At 36.9% G+C, this 21,160-nt stretch overlaps 1 long non-coding RNA gene across 2 annotated transcripts; it reads right to left on the reverse strand.

Moving 5' to 3' along the window:
* Positions 1-5,491: 5,491 nt before the first annotated feature.
* On the reverse strand, positions 5,492-20,616 carry LOC116423291. Of its 2 annotated transcripts, none has more exons than XR_004233845.1 (3): positions 19,962-20,616; positions 9,316-9,480; positions 5,492-6,963 (listed from the first exon to the last, which is right to left on the reverse strand). It is a non-coding gene; the product is annotated as an uncharacterized LOC116423291 (long non-coding RNA). The 2 variants fall into 2 exon arrangements; XR_004233844.1 differs by lacking the exon at positions 5,492-6,963 and adding an exon at positions 7,057-7,452 and having other exon boundaries at positions 19,962-20,615.
* Positions 20,617-21,160: the final 544 nt, after the last annotated feature.

The following is a 21,160-nucleotide window of genomic DNA, read 5'->3' on the forward strand; positions in this document are numbered from 1 at the left end:
GATGATCAACTATGACAGAGATGGCTCTTTTCAACAAGGAGGTGATTCAAGCCAATTCCAATAGATTGTGATAGAGAGCCATCTGCATCCAGAAAGAGGACTGTCAGGACTGAATGTGGATCACAACATAGTTTTTTCATCTTTTTTGTTGCTCTTTTCTTGCTTTTTGGTTTTTTTTCTCATTTCCCCCCTTTTTGATCTTATTTTTCTTATGCAGCATGATAAATGTGGAAATATGTATAGAAGAACTGTATATGTTTAACATATATTAGATTGCTTGCTTTCTAGGGGAGGAGGAGGGAAAGGGAGATAGAGAATTTTGAAACACAAGGTTTTGCAAGGGTGAATGCTGAAAACTATCTTTGCATATATTTTGAAAATAAAAAGCTATTATTATTTTTCAAAAAAAAACAAACAAAAAACAAGATGTCACTACCTCACTGTGTCTTCAACTTAAACCCCTTCTGAACAAGGCTTCTCCTTTCTCTTAAACTACATTTCATAGAATAGGAAAGTGAGGTAGGGCGTTAAAGACCATAGTCTAGTCCATCTCTTCCTTTTTAAGATAAAGAAATTAAGGTCCAAACAGAAGAATGACTAACTTGAGGTTGTTTACACTGACAGAACTGGGACCCAACTCTAGACTCTTATATATAGAGAATCTTTGATATATGTAGAATTTATATATATATATATATATATATGTATATATATACATATATATATATATATATATATGTTGAACACACACACACACACACACACACACAGAGAGATATAGAATCGTTCTATAGATTTTAAAAGGAAGATGTACCTATAGCTCTAACAACCAGGACCCTCAAGAGCAGCTAGATGATGTGTCATCCTGTTCTCCTGAATGGGAGAGCTGGGACACCAGTTCAATGTCCTCCACACCCAGGCCTCCTCCCCCCTGCAGCAACCCTCCCCTCCCTTCCTGCAGAAGGAACCTGGGACAAGGCTGTGGCTGCTCAGCTTCCTCTCTCCCATCTATATTTACCAGCTGTTTTTGTCCCCAGCTGACCCCTCCCTAGCTCGGGCTGTCTGCCAAGGGGTCTGGGAGAGCCAGATGCAGCATGCAACCTTTCTCTCTGCCCCTGCAGCTGTTCCTTCCCATCTGGACCTGCATTTGGCCCTTCCTGTCTCTCAGGGTCAGACACTTAGGTATGATTCCATCCAGCTCTGCCAAGTCAGACTGCAGAGTGTCCAGCAAGGGCTCGCTTTTCTTCCCCCTCCTCCATTGCTGCTTCTGGCTGGACCTCAGTTTCCTTATCTAAAAAAGAATTTAGAATAGACAAGGTTTTTTCTAGATTTTCTAAGTCTATGAAAGTGGACAGATGTCCTCAAGGATTAGCCCTGTGGGCACCTAGGGAAGGTGGGCTTTCCTGGAAAAGGAACTCTCCACCCCCCCACTTCCCAGTTCTACTACCCAAAGCCCTATTTGCAAAGCAGAGCAAAATGGGAATTTTGAAATTTCACAGACTTCAGGCCTTACTTCAGAAAAAGAAGGGAATGACTGAAGCACTGATTTTTGTTTAATTTCCATGGTCCCCTTTCCCCTAATTTGTAACATAAAGAGAGTTTGAAGCTTATTGTTATGTTAAAGGTGTTTATTGAGAATCATTGTCAGTTGGTGATTGTGGCTTCTTGGCCTGAGAAGATAAATTAGGTGTTTGAACATTTCAAGAATTCTTAAACTTTTTTTTTTTTGTATCAAAGAACCCTGGGGCAGCCTAGTGAAATGTATGACCCCTTTCTCAGAAGAATCTTGGGTAAATGTATAAAATAAAATACATAAGATTCTAAAAGAAAATCAAAGATACAGAAATATGGTTATAATTTTTTAAATTCAAAAGCTCCTGCTTAAGAATCCCTCATAGATGATTTCAAATCAATTAAACAAATTATTCATTATGAGCTGGGGAAAAAAGCCCATTCTTTCCCAACCTGGGAGAAATTCATTTTATTAACTCAAAGACAGTGTCTCTGTCTTTACCTGACAAGAGACAGAAGAGATCTCTTCAAGTTGTTCTACAGAAGAGGACTTTAAAAGAGATAACCAGAAATAGATGGGAATATAGCAGATTCCGAGGGTAAAGCTAAAGAAGAGATTAGACCCCAAGCATCTCCCTGAGCCATTTGCCCACAGCACAAACTCCAAAAAGCAAGGAATCCAGGCTGGAGGAGGGAATGGGGAGCACTCTATGACCTAACCCTGTTTTTCAAGCTTTACCGCTTATAGCCAGACTGGAATATTTGGTATCGCAAACCCCTCACTTTCTTACCTTTGATGACATTCCTTTTTCTCAGGATGTCTTTCCCAGCATCCCTGTCTGGCACTGGTTTAAAAGCACCTTTTCTGACTGGGGAGGTCAGAGGGCTTGTATTCAAATCCTGTCTCCAATGATGACAGCAAAAAGGTTCCTTAACTTCCCTGGGTCTCAGTTTCCTCATCTGTAAAATGAGGAGCTTGAACTAGACAGTTTCCAAGGACCTTCCAGCTGTTCTAATCCCTAACTTCCTCTCAGTCTCAACTAAAATCCCACCTTCTTTTTTTTTTTTAATTTATTTTATTTTATTTTATTTATTTATTTATTTTATTTAATAGCCTTTTATTTACAGGTTATATGCATGGGTAACTTTACAGCGTTAACAATTGCCAAACCTTTTGTTCCAATTTTTCACCTCTTACTCCCCACCCCCTCCCCTAGACGGCAGGATGACCAGTAGATGTTAAATACATTAAAATATAAATTAGATACACAATAAGTATACATGACCAAAACATTATTTTGCTGTATAAAAAGAATCAGACTCTGAAATATTGTACAATTAGCTTGTGAAGGAAATCAAAAATGCAGGTGTGCATAAATATAGGGATTGGGAATTTAATGTAATGGTTTTTAGTCATCACCCAGAGTTCTTTCTCTGGGCATAGCTGGTTCAGTTCATTACTGCTCCATTGGAAATGATTTGGTTGATCTCATTGCTGAGGATGGCCAGGTCCATCAGAACTGGTCATCATATAGTATTGCTGTTGAAGTATATAATGATCTCCTGGTCCTACTCATTTCACTCAGCATCAGTTCATGTAAGTCTCTCCAGGCCTTTCTGAAATCATCCTGTTGGTCATTTCTTACAGAACAGTAATATTCCATAATATTCATATACCACTATTTATTCAGCCATTCTCCAACTGATGGGCATCCACTCAGTTTCCAGTTTCTAGCCACTACAAACAGGGCTGCCACAAACATTCGTGCACATACAGGTCCCTTTCCCTTCTTTATGATCTCTTTGGGATATAAGCCCAGTAGTAACACTGCTGGATCAAAGGGTATGCACAGTTTGATAACTTTTTGAGCATAGTTCCAAACTACTCTCCAAAATGGTTGGATTCGTTCACAACTCCACCAACAATGCATCAATGTCCCAGTTTTCCCACATCCCCTCCAACAATCATCATTATTTTTTCCTGTCATCTTAGCCAATCTGACAGGTGTGTAGTGGTATTTTAGCGTTGTCTTAATTTGCATAAAATCCCACCTTCTACAGGAGCCTTATCAAACCCCCAATTCCCTGTACATTCCTGTTTTTAATATTTCCTATTTCTATTCTTATTCTATTATTTCCTATTTGCCTTGCATATAACTCATTTCACATATTTTTGTTTGCATGTTGTCTCTCTCAGATTGTCAGTCCCTTGAGGATAGGGACTATCTTTTGCCTCTTTTTGTATTCCCAGAATTTAGCACAATTCCTGGCATATAGGACTCAATAAAATTTGATTGCTGATAATCCCATAGTCCTATAGTAAAACTCATTCCCAGTAGAATGTGCTTAAGGACAGAAACTGTTTTTTTTTTTTTAATTAAAGCTTTTTATTTTCAAAACATATGCACAGGTAATTTTCAACATTCACCCTTGCAAAATCTTGTTTTCCAAATTTTTCCCTCCCTTTCCCCTACCTCCTCCCCTAGACAGTAAGCAATTTAATATATGTTAAACATGTGTAATTCTTCTATATATATTTCCACAATAATCATGCTGCACAAGAAAAATCAGATCAAAAAGGAGAAAAATGAGAAAGAAAACAAAATGTAATCAAACAATGACAAAAAGAGTGAGAATGCTATGAGTTCCCACAGTCCTCTCCCTGGGTGCAAATGCCTCTCTCCATCACAAGAGCATTGCAACTGGTCTGAATCATCTCATTGATGAGTTGATCAACATCACATAATCTTGCTGTTGCCATGTACAGTGATCTCCTGGTTCTGCTCATTTCACTCAGCATCAGTTCATGTAAGTCTCTCCAGGCCTTTCTGAAATCATCCTGCTGATGAAAGTGCTATATTTTTGTGGTGAGGGCTATTTCCCTCACTAGCATGGGGGTGCTATTGTGTGGCTTGGAATGAGATAAAAGAGACATCTTTAGCTTCTTCTCCCTTGACTTTTTTCCAGGGGAGACTAATTCCTGCCAGAAGGGGAAGCAGGTGGTTGAGGTTGGAAGCTGTTCTGCTCTCTTCTGAGCAAGAAGTACCAAGATAGAATTATATCTATCTGCTCCCTTAAATAGTTTGGGAAATATGATTTTCAGGTTCAAGCCAACTTCTTTTTTTTTAATAGCTTTTTATTTTCAAAACCTATGCATAGATAATTTTCAGCATTCACTCTTGCAAAATGTTGTATTCCAAATTTTTTTCCTCCTTTCCCTTCCCCTACCCCTACCCCTTGATGGCAAGTAATCCAATATATGTTAAACATGTGCAATTCTTCTATACATATTTTTACAATTATCTTGTTGCATAAGAAAAATCAGATCAAAAAGGAAAAAATGAGAAAGAAAACAAAATGCAAGTAAACAACCATAAAAGTGAAAATGCTATGTTGTGATCCACACTTAGTCTCCACAGTCTCTCTCTGGGTGCAGATGGCACTCTCCATCACAAAACCATTGGAACTGGCCTGAATCACCTTGCTGTTGAAAAGAGTCACATTCATCAGAATTAATCATTTTATAATCTTGTGGCTGCGGTGTATAATGATCTCCTGGTTTTATTCATTTCACTCAGCATCAGTTCGTGTAAGTCTCTCCAGGTCTCTCTGATATCATCCTGCTGGTTGTTTCTTACAGAACAATAATATTCCATAATATTCATATGCCGTAATTTATTCATTCTCCAATTGATGGGCATCCACTTAGTTTCCAGTTTCTGGTCATTACAAAAAGGGCTGCCACAAACATTGTTGCACATGTGGGTCCCTTTCCTTCCTTTAAGATCTCTTTGGGATATAGACCAAGTAGTGATACTCCTGGATCACAGGGTATGCACAGTTTGATAGCCCTTTGGCCAAGCCAGCTGCTAATCACTGTTTCTTAATGGGCAAGCAGGACCCCAAGATTTGATGCCATTCCCACCAACAGTTCCATAAGGAACACACATAGCAGTTATCAGAGAAACCTATTTGTCCCCTGTTGTAGCAAAACAGAATCAGAAAAAGTATACACAGGAGAACATGTAAGAGACAGTAGAGAATAATAAGCTCTCCTTTTGGGAAAAATGTAATTTACCTAATCCAAGAGATAGAGTCCTAGATCTCAACCAAAGGGAAACTCCCCAAAGTCTCTAGTATATCAAGCTGGGGATAGGGGCCTGGAGACTGCTAGCTTCTCTCATTTCAGCTTCTTCCCAGTATCCTGAAATGAGGTTGGCAATCTTCCATCTTCTGTCTCAAAACTGGGAGCCAGAAGTGCACAATGTCTGAAAACTCAGTAATTCAAAAACAAAACAACCCCAACACCACCACCACCAAAAAACAAAAAAACCAAAAAACCCTGAAGAGTTCTCTCCTACTCTTGCCAATTCTGCCCAGCTCCTTATTTCAGGCTTGTAGTATTAGTTTATACCAGGAAAGAGAGTCTCATACTAACGGGTTCTGGCACTGGGGTTACATTTTAACTTGTATTTCCAGTGTGTTCCACAATGCCTGGTCCATGGAAAGTACCTAATAAATTTGCATTTATTGAATTGAATTGAATGGAGTACCACCTCCTTAATGAAGCTTTCCTGGATGACTGAATTGAAAGTGACTGCTTCTTTTCCTGAACCTCTCACCCTGAGGTCTGATTTATCTTCTACACTTACCAGCTGCATAGCTCTGGGCAAATCATCTAATGCCTGTCTGCCTCAGTTTCCCCAAATTGTAAAATAGGGATAATAATAATACCTATCTTAGGATTTTCCTGAGGATCAAAACCTGGCACATAGTAGGTACTTAATAAATTTTTGTTTCCTTCTTTCTATTAATCCTCAGCATGTGCTTCACATTCCTGACTGACGTCTGGTGAATGCTCTCATAAAATCTGGTACCCAGGTATGGTCTGATGAAGGCAGAGGACAATGAAATAACTACCACTTCCCTACTTCTGAACATTCTTTTCTTAAAGCAGCCTAAGATCTAAATACCTTTGGAATTGTGCATCTTTCTTATTTTTTTTTAATAGCCTTTTATTTACAGGTTATATGTATGGGTAACTTTACAGCATTGACAATTGTGCATCTTTCTTTTGGCTTTTACTCCTTTATATAATTGTTACTTTGCCTAATCTGCTCTGACTAGACTGTAAAATTCTGGAAGGATAAGATAGCTTATCCTTCTTTGCTCATTCACCATACCTAGTATAATGTTTTATAAGAAGCAGGTAGTCAATTGATAAAAAGAAGGAAGGAAAGGAGGAATGGAGGAAGAGAGGGAAGGAAGGGTGGAGGGAGAAAGGAAGAAAAGAAAGGAGCAAAGAAAAAATTTGTTCCAGCATCCCTGAAGGTGACTGAAGCAAATGCTGTGGTGCACTTAAAGCTCAGTCAGATATTGAAGATCATCCATTGCATGCTGGGTCATTGCCAATCATCTTGACTTTCATCTTGCCACTGGACTTCAATGATTCTGGAAGAGAATGTGAGGCTGATGATTTTGTGCAACTGATTCTGTCTCACTTAAATTCAATTCACAAGTGAGTCAAAACATCATCCTGTGATGTCATTGGTCTTCTTTGGAAACGAAATACAAACAACAAAATAATAGAAATAACCAAACTGGGAGATAAACACTGCTCTTTATATTCATTCAGTCTCTGAGGAGGGCAGGCACAAACTTAAAGTGATTGTTACAAAACAGTTCTCCTTCCCCAACCCAGGGACCCTGTCCCTGAGAACCTTTTTCTTCTTTCACAAATTCTTTACCAAGTTCACTTCTGGATGTGGTGAAGCCAATGGACAGCTCATGCACATGATGTCATGGCTGTGAAGTTGATTCAGCAATGGCTCTTCACCAAACCTGGCTATGAGCAACTCTAATTGCTGAATTTCTGATGGTTCTTCCCACATTTTGACACTCACATGCTTGGTTGTAAGCTGTTCAGTTTGATTCATTCATCTAAGATGAGGAAGAGAAAAAAAAAATAAACAGAGATACCAGGTCTCTGTCTTAGGAATGATACTTTTGTTTTTTCTAGATGGTTGTTGTTGTGACTAGGTAACTGGAAAAAAGTGGAGGTGTGGAAGGAAAGTAACTCAAGTCCTACAAAGCACAGAACAAAAGTTGAATTAAATACTCCACCCATTCACCTAGGAGGCATATATGGGATTAGACCTATGGCATCATCCTAGGGAACATGTCCCAGAGCTCCCATGGAAGATTCTAAGGAATCCAGGGGCATGTACTCCTCAGCACTAAGGGGTTTGTACTTTGAGATGATTAAATAATTTCCTTACTGGACGCTGAACAAGAAGAGCCAATGACTCAATGGATTTTTTAAAATGGAGCAATCTGTCTCTTTTCCATAGATCAGGTCAGTACTATTCAATATTATCCCTGGAGGGGTAGAGGGAAGAAGGCTGGTACCCTTATCCCCACCCCAGCAGCAGGACAACTGCCAGAGATGGCATCCAAGGAGGGGGGGGGTTCTACTAGGTAAGCTTGAGTTTGGACCTTGCTATGTATATCTTTGCCTGATCATAGGTAAACAAACCACAAAAAATCCCAGCATGGATTTAGATATCCAGTCTTGGAAGCAGCCTCCTAAGTTTGAGAAATCAGGAATGCTAAGTTTCTCAGTGGAATGTGATTGGCAACAAGAGGAATTTTTTTAGAAAAGAAAATGACTACTAAGATGCCCCGATCAGGGTTCAAGAAGGCATGGATCTGGAGAAATTGTTTGGATAGTAAAGAGTAGGTATCTAGTCCCATCAAATTTTTTATGCTTTAATGGTTTTTAAACTCCTGAGAGGACCAAAGAGATCTACATGTGCATTATTCTAAAGAACTTTTCTATTATCTTCTGAGGGTATGTTTTGATCTTCCTTGTCACCATAGTAACTTTCTATGATCAGAAACTTTTTCTGTTGTCTGCTCATTTTCCTAGCCTATTACTCACTTTTTAACTCTTTGTTAGAGTAGTACTCTGTTTCTAGGGTAGAGGGTACACTGTTCCAAGCTTCAGGGATTTTGTGCAGCTGTTTTCAGAGAACTCTCTAAGGACCTGAGCAGAAGCACTCTTTTCTACACTGGAACTTTTAGGAGAATCCTTGTTCCACTATTGCTATAAGAGTTAGCATATTAAAACAACAGAGTCCTTCCTTCGTGCTAGTAAAGAGGTATCCTATGAGCTGAGACCTCCAGAAGTTGTCACTGCCACCCCTGCCCATGTCCACTCTTAGTTTGCTGATTTCCCAAAGCCTTCTTATCTTACTGACAAACCTTTTCTGCCAACCTTCCAAGGTCTAAAAACCACCAGTGTTACTGTTGATTCAGAGATACATATATGCCTGTTCTTGTTTAGTCCCTGTCCTGCTAGGGCTGGGGTTGTGCTGGTACCAGGACTGCAGGCTGGACTCCCACCCTGGTGTCACAGACCTTTCCTGCTGACTTTCTAAGTTGTCTTCAGCTGGAAATTTTTCTACTCCATGTTTTTGTGTGTTCTGATGTTCTAAAATTTGCTTAAAGTCACTATTTAAATTCAGAGTGGTTTGGGGGAGAGTACAGTGAGTTCCTGCCTTTACTCCACCATCTTGGCTCTGCCTCCTAAAGAATTCTTCTGAATATAATTCCTGAAATACCCCAAAATTACTGTCTCTTCCCTCCCCCCACCCAGAGCATGTGTATCTACTTCTCGAGTCATTATAATAGTATGATGTAATGGGCTAGTTCTGACTCAAGCAAATTTCTTAGTGGTTTCAGTCTAAAATGGGAACAAAATAAGAAACTCATAATCTGAAAACTAACAAGAAGGAGGCTTACCTAGTCATAGCAGGAGAAAGTCATTCAGAGCAGGGAAGGATTATTAATCCAAGACAAATCATGGCTTCAACTGATCATAGTTTCTCAGTATTGTTCATGCTGATGGTCTGTGGTTCAAAGCTTCAGGGAAGAGTCCCAACTCCTTTTGTTCTGGATATTTTATACCTACATGACCAGTAACATGATCGTGTTAATGGGTTAAGCCTTAATCCTCTAAGCCAATCAAATATAAAGAATATTACCTATTCATGAAAAACTAGTCTAGACTGTATGGGGTGGGAAATCTCTTAGGCTATTGCTCTCACCACACATGGGTTATAGGCATCAGTATGTATGCATTTCCATATTGTTCTTTCTCATGTTTGGGGTTATCATTTTTCTGTATTCTCAGTCTCTACCTAATGATTGCCATATCAAGTCAAGTGATGCATTGCTGTTATTAAGTCATTTTTCATTCATGTCTGATTCTTCATGATCCCATTTGGAGTTTCCTTGGCAGAGATACCGGACTGATTTACCATTTCCTCCTCCAGCTCATTTTACAGATGAAGAAACTGAGGCAAAGAGGGTTAATGACTTGCCCACATCACACTATTAAGTGTCTGAGGCCAGATTTGAACTCACAAAGTTGAAGTGATACATTAATTCAGAGTAAAAAGTAATTTAATGAAATAGAAGAGCAAATTGATACTACCATTAACCCAATTCAGCTTCCTTGATTCCCCAATCTGGAAGGAAAGAACCTATCAATTCAAATGAATGTTATAAGTAAGAGCTACACTGCCTAATCATTAATCATCAAAAACAACTAATAATTTACCTTCACTCAAAGTTACAAGGTGAAAAACAATATCATTGCTATTGATTTTTGCTCACTATACTTGCCTTATGATATACCTCCTCCCCACCCCCTGCTGAAAATGCTCGGAAAAACACCTATCCAATTAGAATTAATGTTAAACCAGGTTTACTTAACTCCAGTTTAGAAATCTATCCATCACCCACTTTCCAGAGAAATTTGATTAGCCTAAAAAAAATCAAATTGTAGCATTTACTCCTATCCCCCAAGAATTTTTATATTCTGTTTATTATTTAATCTTGTCCAGCTCTTTGTGACCCCTTTCAGAGGGTTCTTTAGCAGAAATACTAGAGTGGTTTGCCATTTTCTTCTCCAATTCATTTTATAAGCGAGGAAACTGAGGCAAACAGGAACAAGTGACTTGCCCAGGGTCACATAGCTAGTGAGTGTCTGAAGTCAGATTGGAATGTAGCATTTCCTGACTCTAGGACTGTTACTCTATTTATTGTGCCACCCAACTGCCCCTTTTGTCTTGTGACTAGCATCAAATGTCCTGCCTGTAATTAAGAAGGTTTGAGGGGGAGGGGTCTAAATGATGTAATCTCAATTTTGACTATGTCATTTTTCTGTCATCTTGCTTTTAAAAGACCCTGTGAGTCTTTATTGGTCACCAAGAGAGACCACTGACCCAAAGGATTGGTTACTGCTAGCCTAACTAACAAACTGATCATGCTCAGAACTTTGTCCTGCAGAATTTCTATAATCACAACATATTCAATTTTGCCTATTTTATGATTATTCCCATTCTTTCTAAGAATCCTGAGGGAGGCAGTATATATTCTCACCTCTTTTCTGGAGCCAAAGTTGGTCAATCAGTATTTACCACATAGGTCTCAGTTTGGAGTTATCATTATTTCCATACATAATTATAGCATTTTATGTATTGTTTTCCAAGTTCTGCTTACTGCATTCCACATATTTCATACTTGAACACTGATCTAGGCCTTCCTTTATTTTTGTAAAGAGTATTTTGAAGTTGGATTTCCCTGAGCCTTATGTTTGTCTGGATAGGTTAATTCCCAGATACTTCTTGCAATTTATGTTTACATTTAAAACAATTATTTTTCCCATCAATTCTTCTTGAATTTTGTTAGGAACATATAGAAATACACATGGCTTTTACGGACTTATTTTGTATCCTGATATTTTACTAATCCTCATGATAAATTTCCTTATGGATTTAAGGGATTTCTAACCAAGCCAATTTCTTGTATACGGCTCAGCATAATTTTGCTTCCTTTTTGTTAATAGTTTTATTTCTTCTAATTCTTCATCTTATGTTATTGATACATCTAGCATTTCTGATACTGTCATATAATAGTGTAGAATTGATTTATGGTTAAATTTACTGAGGGGCAGGTAAGGTGGTTCAGTGGATAGCCATTGGGCTTGCTGTCAAGAGTCATCTTCCTGAGTTCAGTTTTGGCTTCAGACACTAACTATATGACTCTGGGCAAGTTATTTAAACCTGTTTGCCTTAGTTTCCTCATCTATACAATGAGCTGGAGAAGGAAATGCCAAATTACTCTAGTGTCTTTGCCAAGAAAAAGGCATCACAAGGAGTTGAACATGATTGAACAAAAAACTTACTTGCTCATTTAATGTGAATAATGCTAGTTCAAATAATGCTAATTCATAGTTTTATATATGTTCTTTTGATCAAACTAAATGATACATCCACAGTTGTGCTTTTTAGGATATTTTATCATAGATGAGATACAATTGTATTTTGTCTAAAACTTTTAATTATGAGTTGTTTAGAATTTATCATTTATATGACTGTTGATTGTTTTCTTAACATTGAACCTTGATTGCATGCTTTGATATAAATTTAATTTAGTCATAATGAATATTTTTGATATGTTGCTATAGTCTCTAAAATTTCACATTAAAATTTCTACATCAAAATTAACTAATGATGTTGACCTCATTATCTGCTTTATCCTTTCATTATTTGAAAATCAGGGTCATATTTATCTCATAAAAGGAATGTAGTAGAGTGCCTTCTTTCTAATTTTTAGAACAATTTACGTAACATAAGGATTAATTGTTCTTTAAGAATTTGCCAGAATTCACTCATAAATAAATTCACCTGGAATGGTTTCTCTGTGTCCCTCCCCCCACTCCCCCACCTTTGGTGGCTCATTTATGTCTTGCTATATTTTTCTTTCTGAGATTAGGTTTCCTATTCTGTTCATTTGAATATTTTAATTTTTTTTGATAAACATTGTGGAAGAAAACAATACTCTGTCTCAGCAAAAATCTGTCACACAGTTAGCTAATATGAAAGCATTTTTGCTTAGAGGAGCTTCAGACAGGCAGAGTTACATTTCTAAATTAGAATACCTTTTATCCCAAGAATCTTCCAATTTGTAATTTATAGGAATCATGAAGCACAAAATGAAGTTACCCAGTAAGGTAAAAGAAGTTTACACATGCAGAGAAGAGATGAGTCAAAAGGACTCAGTCCTTAGGGCATGTGCAATATTTCCCTGTCTGGTACTAACTCATGTGAAAGCTTGGTGAGCCTGGTAAGAATACATCTGACTATTTTCTGTAATCTTACTGCATGGTAACAAAGCAAGAATTGTGATAAGCTCCCATGTTGGGGATCTCTGCCCCACTTGGCTGCAATATTGTCACAAATGTATTTGCCTCTGTTTCTTCTGTCTTTTGTGTTCGTTTTTTTTCCTGATATTAGGACAGGTAGGGTCCACAGAGAACCATTTTTTAAAATAATTTAATTTTTAAAAAAACTTAAAATAATTTTAATTAAATTATTTTTAGTTTTAATTAATTATTTAATTAAAGTATTAAACAAAATAATAATTTTAATTAAATTTAATAACATGTATAATATAATTGGTTTCCTTTGCAATCATATGTATTTGATTTTATGCATTTAAAAATATTATTCTGAAAATAAATCCATAGGCTTTATTAGGCTATGAAAGGGGACCATGACATACATTCACCATGTCTTAGGTGAATGAGTGTCTGGAGAAAATACAGAGAAGAATATAACCTTATGAATTTTGAAAGACTGGAAGAAGCATCATAAGTCCTACAAGACAGGTAACAGTCTGTTGGGAGCCAACTGGATTTGGTGAGGAACCAGCTAAAGGAAGAACATAAGTGATCTAGTCCAGCAAGAAATTAGCCCAGCTAAGGAAGTGACAAAGGAGTGACTTATCTGTCCATCAATCAACTAAACTTAGCCAGGACTGCATAGGTACAACTACACATAGTTTAAGTTTAAAGGTTTTGATTTACCAAACAGAGCTGTAATGTTAATCCTACATATTCTTGGAGAAAATCTCTTCTTAAAACCAACTACTTCCTTTAAAGAGTCTTTTTTCACTATGGTCAATGATAATAAACAAAGGAACACCTGTCTTAATTAAATTAATTGAATTTTTAGGATTTTTTTTTTACCGTCTTTTAATGTTTCAAATTTAATATGATATTGAGGCAGCAAGGTGATGCAGTGGTTAGAGCACCATCCCTGAAGTCAGGAGGACCTGAGTTCAAATTATGGCCTCAGACACAATACGTCTTAGCTGTGTGACCCTGAGCAAGTCACTTAACCCCAATTGCCTGAGCAAAATAAATAAATAAATAATGTGATACATATACATTGCCTTGCTTATATGCATTCCTTCCTGAACTTCCTTCTGCTCTCTCCTAGGTTTAACTGATATTCTTTTCTTTTTAAAATTAAATTTATTTTTTTCAATTAGCAAAACTTTTTTTCTTGGAGTAGCTAGGTGGTAAAGTGGATAGAGCACTAACCCTGAAGTCAGGAGGACCTGAGTTCAGATTTGACTTCAGACACTTAACACTTCCTAGCTGTGTGACCCTGGGCAAGTCACTTAACCCCAATTGCCTTAGCAAAAAACAAAACAAAAACAAAAACCAATTTTTTTTTCTCTCCCTCCTACCTTCGCATTTAAAAAAAAAAAAAGAAAAAGAAACCACTTGTAACAAATATGCCTAGTCAAGCAAAGTTAATTTCAATATCAGTCATAGTTAAAAATTGTATATCTTAAGCCATCACCTGTGCCTATCACTTTTTGTCAGGAGATAGATAGCACGTTTCATTATGAATACTTTGGAATTGTTGTTAATCATTGCATTGATCAAGAATTTTTATTTTTTTCAAAATTAATTTCTTTACAATGCTGTTGTTATTGTATATGTTATGCTCTTGTGATTTTTTGACAATTTAATTTTTTTCTAACAGTATTTTATTTTTTCAAATACAGGTAAAGATAGTCTTCAACATTCAGTTTTGCAAGACTTTGCGTTTCAAATTTTTTTCCTTCCCTCTTCTACCTCTCCCTTCCCTGAGGCAGTAAATAATCTGATATAGGTTAAATATATGTACACCTTTTAAACATATCTCCATATCTTGTGATTTTTATTGCACTGTGCCTGATAAAGAATATTTAAAAGTTCTGCTTTTCTGCATGTGCTTATAAGCAATAGTTGATTTTTTGTAAATGTGTTATTCCAGCTAAGAACATGTATATTCCTTTCTATTCTCATTCATTAATTGCCAGATTATCATTTATAACTTTTCTAAAATTATATCTATGTGCTTAACTTCTTTTTTATTTATCTTATCATATTTGTCTAGATATGGGAGGAACACACTGAGAATTCTCTAATGACAGTTTTGCTGTCAATTTTTGTCTATACAATGATTATTTTTTTCTTTCAAGTTTTTAGATGATATGCCATGTGATATATGTGGATAGATATAGAATTAAATTATTAACATTATTTCATTATCTATGGTGTCTTTAACCAATGGTAATTTTTCCTGTTGCTTTGTCTATGATCATGATCACTACCCTTACTTAAAAAATCATCTGAAGCATAATAAATTCCGCTTTGGCTCTTCATTTTAATTTTATGTGAATCTTTATGTTTTAAGTATGTTTCTTACAAACAACATAGGGTGAGGGAAAAGAGACAGAATCTAACAAAAAAAAAATCCATAATTAAAATATTTTACTACTCTTCACCAAGGTCAAACCTCAATCTCTTTATCTCTTATACTTCTTTGTTTTAATCTCCCTTTGATGATCAACCCTCTGAAGCTTCAGGCATTTCTTTTTAACTTTTATTTCTTCCAGTGGGTAGAGTTCCAAGTCTGTAATCAGAGAGACTTCTCTTCCCGAATTCAAACCCAGTCTCAAACACTTGCTAGCTGTGTAACCCTGAGCAAAACCCCTGTATGCCTCAGTTTTCTCATCCATAAAATGAGCTAGAGAAGAAAATGACAAAAAGTCCAGTAATTCTACCAAGAAAATCCCAAATGGGGTCATGAATAGTCGAACAAAACTGAAAACGATCGAACAACAACAAAATTCCTTCCCTGACTTTATCCTTTCCTTTCCCTGCCTGTTTTCTTAATGAATCTAATGTTTATCTACACCAAACTTTTTGAATGTGAGAGTGTGAGTGTTAGGAGGTAGCAGCATGTAGGTGGAGCAATGATTAGTCAGGAAGACCTGAGTTCAAAACCAGTCTCAGATATTACCAGCCATGTGACTCTGGGAAAGTCACTTAACTTGTTTGCCCAATTACCACAAGGAGGTAGCATCTATTAGGAGTAATTTCCGAATGCCTTTCACCACACAGACAATGTTAGTTTTTCCTTAAAAGGGATTAAACTATCCTCGAGACTTAATCCGCTCAGGGGACAAAAATTCAAATTATTGACCCTAGTGCCCTACATACAAAAACTAATGTATGAGAAGTCAAGGGGTCCTTCTTAAACTGGTTTACCCCCATACTAAATGTATAGAAAGAGAAACTATATATGATATTTGTGTTGCACATTTAATATATTATTGGATTACTGCTGTCTAGAGAAGGGAGTGGGGCTAAAGGGAGGGAGAAAAAATTTGGGACACAAGTTTTGCAAGGGTGAATATTGAAAACTAACTTTGCATATATTTTTAAAATACAAAGCTATTATTTAAAAAAAGATAGAGAAGCTTTATCCATCTGAATCACGGCTATATCCTTGCTGAGCATCCTTTCCATGCAAAACCTCCTTTTAGTAGCTAATAGATGCTCTACAAGCATTTACTTCATTTTCTTTCAATTCTGAACCAGAAGGCTCCAAACCATCCTGAATCAGAGCTAGCCTCCAACCCGCTCAAAGCATTCAAACACTGAGCCAGCAAAGGTGATCAGCCAGAAGCAGGCAGGATGAATCTCTATATACCCTATACAGTAACAACACTAACTTTCTCTACTCAGTTCTCCAAGCTATCTCCTTTCCTGGGATATCAGAGGTGAGGAACTACCCAGACATGACCATGAACCTATCTCCTCCCTATTAAACCAATGTCCCTAATCTGCCCTGGCAAGTTACTTTATTGTGGAAATGATAGACCACAGGTATTCCACATGTCAACTTAAGAGTAGTGATGGCTTATAGCCAAAAGACAACTTCTTAGTGGCCTACTACGGATCCCTCTTTTCTTCTTTCTGTTATTACCTGAACCTCACTCAGTCCAAATGTCCAGGGATTTCTATCCCCATATCCTTCCATTGTGATTCTCTGCTTCCCTACCCACCCCCCCACCCACCCCCAAGTCACCTCTTGTCCATAAATATCTCATTCTAGGCTTGGGGTATGACATGCAATAATAAAGGTTCATTACTATATGAATTTCTGGCCTGGTTAGTCCTGCTAGAACAGACCGGAACCCCTTAAAGTTAGAAAGAATAAGGAAAAACCAGGATTAAGAATTTAGACTTAATGAAATATACTGTGCACTGTGTAATAGCAATGTTGTGGGATGATCTGCTGTGAATGACTTTGCTATTCTCAGCAATACAATGATCCACAGCGACTCTGAAGGACTTATGATGAAAAATGCTATCCATATCCAGAGAAAGAACTGATTGTATCTGAATACAAATTGAATGATACTTTTTAAAAAAAAACTTTATTTTTCTTGAGGGTTTTTTTTGGGGGGGAAATCTATGCTTTCTTTCACCATATGACTTACAGAAATGTTTTGCAAAACTTCACATGTGGCTTTTTAAAGGGAAGTGGGAGTGGGGAGGAAGGGCGAGAATCTGGAATTTTAAGTTTTAAAAACAAATGTAAAAAATTATTTTATAGGTAACTGGGGAAAATAAAAATATTAAAGAAAAAAAGAAAAAATTGACTTAAGAGAAATAATTATAATTATGATGATAACCTACTATGTACTTTAATATTTTACACTTACATATGAATGAATGAATAAATGAATGAAAAGTCATTCACTAATGACTTAACTATTTTAAATTTTTAAAAAGAGATAGTTTTGGCTGTTAAGGGCAACATACATAGGAGGGCTCAGTTGTAGGGTACATAGAAAGGCTCAGTAGTCTAGAAGGATCTATAGCAGGGCATTATTATGATCATTATCATTATTTATTATTACTTTATTAGTGTTATGGATTCGACTTATGGTATCATTGATATAGGGAGCTCCCAGGTAAGAGAGCTCCATCTACCAAGTAAGGCACTAAAAGGATCACATAACTTTTGTGTATCAAAGGCAGGATTTGAACTCAGGCTTTCTTAGCCTTGAGACCAACTCTCTTTTTACTACCACACTGCTTTATTATCATTATTATAATTAATTGTCATTATATTATAGAATTTGATTCTCATAATAGACCAAAGAAGTAAGTAGTTTATTCTTGTTTTCCAGTCATATACAATTCTTTGTGACCTCGTTTGGGGTTTTCTTGTCAAGATACTAGAGTAATTTGCCATTTCCTTCTCCGGTTCATTTTACAGATGAGGAAACTGAGGCAAACAGTCTTTTTCAGGGTCAGTGTCTGTGGCCAAATTTGAATTCAGGAAGAGGTATCTTTCTGATTCCAGGCTTTATAGTCTATCCACTGTGCCACCCAACTGCCTTATTTAAAAGAATGCTCTTTTATATGTCATCAACCATAGGTCTAGAGTTGGAAAATCATCAAGCATTTTCTGCCCCACCCCTCACCCCCACCCCCAGCCATATATGGCGCCCACGCCTTCTCTTTTTTCTCATGTTTTCTTTCTTGGAAATCTCCTTAGTTCTTCTGGATTCAGTTATCATCTCTATACAGATGACTCCCAAATCTATATATTCAATCCTAGTCCTTCTCCTGATCTCCTAACTGCTATCACCTGTATCACCTAACTGCTAGACTTATGGTATCATTGATATAGGGAACTCCCAGATAAGAAAACTCCATCTATGTGGCTCTCTTCAACAATGAGATGATTCAAACGAGTTCCAATTGTTTAGTAATGAAGAGAGCCATCTACACCCAGAGAGAGAACTGTGGGAACTGAGTGTGTTCACAACATAGCATTCTCACTCTTTTTGTTGTTATTTGCTTGCATTTTCTTTTGCTTCTCTTTTCCTTTTTTCCTGGTTTGATTTGATTTTTCTTGTGCAGCAAGATAATTGTATAAATATGAATGCATATATTGGATTTAACACATATTTCTACCATGTTTAACATATGTTGAACTACTTGCCACTTAGGGGAGGGCAGAGAGGAAAGAGGGAAAAAATTGGAACACAAGGTTTTGCAAGGGGTAATATTGAAGAATTGTTCACACATGGTTTGAAAAATAAAAACCTTTAATAAAGAAAACAAAACTGCACCTATCAATGTTTGGTGCCTTCTCCACAATTTGGTCATAGAGAATTTCCTAGGGCATTTTGGAGGCAAGAGACTTATCAAGATCCATAGTCACTATATATCCCCCACACATACACATACAGACCATCAGTCTGTTAAACTCAGCATATCCCAAACAGAAATCATCATTTCCTCCCTAACATTCACCTTTCCTCCAAATTTTCCTTTTTATCTTGAGAATATCACAATCCTTCCAGTCACTTGAATTAGTAACCTTGATTATTCACCCTCCCTTACCACCTCCAATAGCTGCTCAGTTGCCAAGTCTTATCAATTCTCCCTCAATAACACCTCTCACATCCATCCCCAATTTTCCATTTGCTCAGTTCTGGGCTGGTTGGATCAACTCCCAATTCCTTAGCACACAGCTGGATTCTGTAATAATAATAATAAGTTGATTGGCATTTGAAATAATGTTTGATTCAAAATAACTTTAAAGGAAAAAAAATAAAAGACATGGGCTAACTGCCTCCCTAAGCTAAAATACTTAGATTAAAATAATTTAAATTAATAAAAATTGTTTCTGACTGTCTTGTGCCTTAAGGAAAAAAACCAACAACTGATATTAGCGTCTAGTTGTCTCTGTGACATGCCTGCTATCTTCTTTAATTTCATTAAGTGAGCTAAGGAGAAATTGAAATTTCCAGGGATTCCCTGATCAACTCCAGTACTACATTCAAAATAAATATAATTTTCCAAAGCAATCTCAATAGACTTTGGACAGAAAATGCCATCTGCATCCAGAAAAAGAACTAAGGGGACTGAAAACACATGCTATGTTCACTTCTTTTTTATGTGTTTTTTAATCTTTCCCATGGTTTTTCTCTTTTGCTCTGATTTGTTTTCTTTCAACATGATTCATAAAGTAATGTGTATTAAAAATAAATAAATTTACCAGAAATAAATAAATATAATTTTAAACAAAGGCCCATACCCAACAATCTCAATTTGATTCGAGAATTCATTAACTGGTCAAGGACTTTCTTAATCACCCCTCCCTTTAATATATGCTGTAAAAGAAACAGGAAAGAGTCATACCCCAATGAATATAGAATTGAGATCTACTTACCCTCATTCAGTAGACTGCACTTACTCAAGGATTTGTGCAATCTCCCCTCTGTTTCTATGATTCTCCTCTATTGGCAGGTGTTTTCCAGTCACTGTTCTATAACAATGCTTAGTTTGTTCCAATATCCTCCATCCTTGGCAAGTGACACAGGTCTTTCCCATTGCTGTCCAGAACTCCCTGGAGGCTCCAGGATGTCTCTGTCCTGTTTTTCTGCCTCATGATATTTGGTTCTCTTGTCATTGATGGGTTTTAGTTACCTTATTTCTAGGGCAACCCAAAGAGCCCGTTCTGTGAAGTGTTAGAGCTTCAACCAGCAATGTTGATGCTTCTTCATAAGCACAAGGCCAGAGAAATGGCCCTGGCTCTGTTAAAACCTCAGTTGTTTTCCACCCTGGTCCTACAGGCCACCTCTCTCTAGACAAAGCGGCCCTCTGTGGCAAAATCTCTTTCTTCAGTGACTCAAATGGTGCTTTGTTTTCTACTCTATGTTGCCTCATGTTGATCCTGCAGCTATTTGCCTCTTTGCTCTTCACGCTTTTTGGATTCCATGCATTATGTCAGCACCTCCCACTGAAGCTTTTGGAGTTCAGAAAGACACTGGCTCCCTTTCCATCCACCATCTTCCTCAAGGGAAACTGGGAAGTATTATTCAAATTACCTTCATTTGGGGAATGACTAATGATTGTGATAAAATACCATTGTGCTATAAGAAATGGGGAATGGTTGGACAAGTTGTGATATATTATTGTGATGGAATAGTATTATGCTGTAAGAAATGAAGAACAGGATGGTTTCAGAAAAACCTGGGAAGACTTATATGAACTGATGCAAAGTGAGGTAGATAGAACCACAGTAACAGTAAAATAGTTTTGATGATCAACTGTGAAAGATTTGACTATTCTGATGAAGAGAATGATTCAAGACAATTCCAAAAGACCGATGATGAAAAATGTTATCCATCTTCAGAGAGAGAAATGATAAACAGTACAGATTGAAGCATACTTTTTTTAAACTTTATTTTTCTTAGGGTTTTGTATGTGTGTGTGTGTTCTTTTACAACGTGACTAATATAGAAATGTATTGCATGACTTTATATTATAATTTTTACATTGCTTGCCATCTCAAGGTATAAGGGAGGGTTGAGAGGAATAAAAGAGAATTTAGAAATCAAAAATTAAAAAAAAAACAAATGTTAAATT

This window comes from Sarcophilus harrisii, chromosome 4 (assembly GCF_902635505.1).
Source record: "Sarcophilus harrisii chromosome 4, mSarHar1.11, whole genome shotgun sequence".
Classification (NCBI taxonomy): Eukaryota; Metazoa; Chordata; class Mammalia; order Dasyuromorphia; family Dasyuridae; genus Sarcophilus; species Sarcophilus harrisii.